The sequence below is a fragment of the Megascapheus bottae genome, chromosome 19, assembly GCF_031878675.1.
Source record: "Megascapheus bottae isolate mThoBot1 chromosome 19, mThoBot2.hap1, whole genome shotgun sequence".
Classification (NCBI taxonomy): Eukaryota; Metazoa; Chordata; class Mammalia; order Rodentia; family Geomyidae; genus Megascapheus; species Megascapheus bottae.
The window spans coordinates 45,946,757-45,951,308 of NC_143527.1; positions in this window are offsets into that span (position 1 = coordinate 45,946,757).

Here is a 4,552-nt window from a genome sequence, read left to right on the forward strand (position 1 = left end):
CACAACATTCCCCCCTTTCCCATGATACTTTTAGAGCCAATCTTGGATCTATCTAGTTAAAATCACACAAGGGCCTAAGGGTCCCTTGTGTTTGCTAAAACAAAAAACAGGGTTATCAACCAAGGGGAAAAATTCCTTCACTTTACTCCCTTTCCCGTTTTAACACCATGAGGTGGAAATGCGCAACTATTGAGTATTTACCCACACCAAGTCCCGGTCCCATCAATCTTCCAAGCTGTTTGGGACAAGGGTTCTATGAAGTCTGGAAACAGATCCACTGGCTTGGCATGGGTGCAATGGATCCAAGAAGCTACTCCGTCTACTTTGAGGGCAGTGGGTGTTGTCAGGATGACCTGAAAGGGTCCTTTCCATTGTGAAATGCCACTGGCAAGAAAATCTGGAGCCACAAGTACCCAATCACCTGGTCTATAGCGATGAGGCACCAGAGGTGGTTCTGTCTTGTACAGGTCCCTCAGCTTGAGGGAGACTTCTTGGTGAGCCCTTTGCAGGGCTTGGAGTAAAAACAAAAATTCAAAAATCACCATCCTCTTCTTTTCTAACAAGTTTTTCTTAAAGATTGGGTATTATAGGGGGAGGTCTACCAAACATTATTTCATAGGGCTAAGTCCTAATTTAAAAGGGGAGTTTCGAACCCTGAATAGAGCATAGGGGAGAAGAGCTACCCAGTTTGCGCCAGTCTCCATGGTCAATTTGGTCAGGGTCTCTTTTAATGTTCTATTCATTCTCTCTACCTGTCCTGAACTTTGGGGTCTATAGGCACAATGTAATTTCCAATCTGCCCCAAGTATGGAAGCCAGTCCCTGACTTACCTTCAAGACAAATGCAGGTCCATTGTCCAAACCTATCATTACTGGAAAGCTATACCTGGGTAAGATGTCCTGAAGTATCTTCTTAGCCACTATCTGTGCAGAGTCCCTTTTAGTGGGGAAAACCTCGACCCATCCTGAGAAGATATCTACAAAAACTAACATACTTATATCCATACTTCCCTGGTTTTACTTCAGTAAAGTCTACCTCCCAATAGGCTCCTAGCTTATCCCCTTGCTGTCTTGCCCCTAAATTTTGCTGATTTCTCCCTACATTATTAAGCTGACATACTCTGTAACCTGAAATAATCTGATCAATTTTGACGGCTGCTTCCTTAATTTGTAGTCCAGTTTGTCTTATTAAGTCTTGCATCTTTCTGGCTCCCAGATGAGTACTATGGTGAATTTTTTGTAACACCTTCATCCCTAATTTTTCTGGGAGTACTATGTGACTCCTGGAATCTCTCCACCATCCATCAAGGAGCTGTACCATAGGTAGTTTCTCAATCCATTGCAAGTCTTCTTCCATATACCCTGGGATCGGTGGTAAGACTCTGGGTCCTGGGTCTGGGAGCTGGAGGGCTAGAGCTGGGGTTGGAGATAAGGCCACCTCCCGGGCAGTCTGGTCAGCGAGATGATTGCCCCTGGACACTAGATCTACAGGTTTCTGGTGTCCTGCGCAATGGACTATTACCAGTTTCTTTGGTTCCCAAAGAACAGCCAGGAGTGCCAATATTTCCTCCTCATTTTTGATAGTCTTTCCTTCTGCTGTAAGGAGGCCCCTCTCTCTGTATATTGCCCCATGTATGTGGGTGGTAGCAAAAGCATACCGACTGTCTGTATAAACTGTCAGTCTTTTATCCTTACCCAGTCTTAAAGCTTGGGTTAAAGCCACCAGTTCCGCTCTTTGTGCTGAAGTTCCTGCAGGCAGGGACTCAGCCCAAATTACTTCAGTCTCTGAGACTACTGCAGCCCACGCATACCTCTGTCCTTGGTGTATAAAGCAGCTTCCATCAGTGAACCAGACAATCTCCGCATCTGGCAGAGGCTTATGCAAATCCTCTCTTACTCCATGCACTTGGGCCAAAACCTCAGCACAATCATGAAGTAGAGCTTCCAGGTCTGGATCGGGCAGTAGTGAAGCTGGGTTAAGGGCAGTTGGAGGCTGAAAGAGAATCTTAAGAGGGTTTAACAATAGTCCTTGATAAATAAGCCGGGCGTTACTGAGCCATCGGTCTGGGGGCTGTTTGAGAATGCCCTCAATAGCATGAGATGTTGTGACCTTTACCTCCTGCCCCAGGGTTACCAGTTCCCAGGTCCACCATCCTTTGAGTTGTCCAAGAATATTTCTTTATTCCCGTAGCCCCCTGCACCCATGATGTAGCTGTGGAGAGTTTTCCTTGAGGCTTAATAAGGACCAAATGCTGAGCACCTGTGTCCACTAAAAACTGGACAGGAGTCCTCTTCACCTACAAAGTTACCCTAGGTTCGGGGAGGGGATCCAAACCCCGTCTCCCCTAGTTCTCCGCGTCATGAGTGACTAACACGGAAGTTTTTCTTTGCCACTGGTCCGATCTGCTCTTTTTATTTTTCGGGCATTCCCTAGCCCAGTGACCAAACTCTTTGCAGTAAGTACATTGATCTTTGCTCAAATCTCGACCTGGAGGCCTTGAAGATTGTGGGCCACGTGAACCTCTTTGTGGTGATCTTCTCTGTTTGAACTACAACAGCCAATACTTCAATCATTCTCTGTGTTGCTCACAGCTGTTTCTCCTCTGGAGCATCCCTATTATTAAAAACTCTAAGCAATCCTAAGTCTTGGATACTTTTTCCTTCTAGGTCCTCTAATTTCTGTAGCTTCCTCTTAGTATCTGAAGCTGCCTTGTTAACAAAAGACATAACTACAGCTGCCTGATTTTCAGGGGCTTCAGGGTCCATTGAGGTAAACCGTCTAAAGGCTTCCATTAATCTAAGTACTCAGAAGGAGTTTCTGCTTTAGCTTGAAAAACTGAATACACCTTAGCCAAATTAGTGGGCTTGCGAGCAGCAGCCCAGAGACCCACCATTAGAGTCTGGCGATACACCCGTAGCCTTCCCCTACCTTCTGCTGTGTTGTAGTCCCATTTATTCTAAATGCAAGAGTGCACCAAAAGTCTCAGATTTCTACAGACAGGTGACATTGATAAGCAAATTCTCATTTAAATCTCCAAAACTTTAACTCAAGGAAATAGCCAAATTCCCTAATACCTCTGGGCTAAACAAGATACAATATTTACAATATAAAGAGCTCTACCCAATTACGTTTAAAGCACACAAAATTAATATCAGCTGTACATTTCCCGGAAATTTAAGAGTTTTGCCAATCTTACTCCTGCAGGTGAGAACCAAGTTCTTTTACAAGGTAATTTAGCTTGTTACAACTGCTGCCTCACGGGAGCGGCCATACAAGCCCAAGACCTAGAAATACCTTAAACAAGACAAAAGTAAAAACTTTTAAGTATCCCCAAATTTTGATGGCATGCCTGGCAGCAGTCAGAGTGAGGAAGACACCTAGGGCCCTGCAAACTCTCAGGGGCGACTCCCCATGATGACTTCCATTCTCTGGCAGCCGGCCGGCCAAGGCCATCCTACCTATCAGGGAGGCAAGAGTAACACCTCAGTCCTGGGGGAACCAAGACTGATGCCTCTGTCCTGCCACCAGTTGTCTTAGTGACAGGGACACAAAAAACAAGAATCCATAAAAACATCTAACAAAACATTTAGAGCTGGTACCAGACAAGACAAAAACATCTAATAGAGAAGCAGAGACCTTTAAGTAAACCCCAAATTTTCTCTTTAAAGTGTTGCAAGACCAAGTCTAGGTTAACAGTAAGGAATTTGATCAGGGTGGCCAGATCATCCTGGTAAGAAAATTTTTCTCCCTAACCTTCCAAATTGTGGGGAGGCTGGAGGTGCCCTCTGGGGACAAGAGGGTATTCTGAGCCTGACCCATCTCGGCAGGGAGCAGCACCCAAACTGAAAGAGAAGCTAAACAAACAAACAACAGAAACAACATACGCATGTGCGCCCAGGCTAATAACCAGAAGGGAACTGTTAGGTGGTCGAAGCACGATCGTCCGAACAGCAGTTCCCCAACACAGCCTGAGTGGGACTATCAAACAGAGGGATGGTCGCAGCAGGCCGTCCTGACAATAGCTCCCCAGAAGGGCGCAGGAGACGTCTCCCACTGGCCCTGTCAACAATCTTATAGCGCGTCCGCCAGGATTCTTCATTGACCCAGATACAGAACCTATAGGCAACCCAGATTAACAGATTAACAGATAAAACATAATACACAGAAACAAACAAAGCCTGCCTATTTACCACAGTTTTCTACCACCCCTTGACTAGGCGTCTGAGTGGACTTGGGGGTTCCCGGCCCATGCACCAAATGTTGTACCCGAATTCCTAGAACCCCGAAAACACCACCAGAGGCCACAGTCAAAGCTAAAGAGCAGGGGTTGTTTACGAGTCTAGACTCGGGCCTCCGCGTACCAGCAGCCGGCAACGCTGAAAAGGCCCTGAGCAAGAATTTTACACTGCTTTTATAGGGAAAGTACAATTACCGGATTGGCTATTTGACTCAAACCACTGGTCGAATCAGAGCTCAGGTGTCTAACCACTGAGCACCAAGCTGTTACCACCTGGGGTTCAAGTACATGGACCCTAAACAAAGGGGGGGTCAT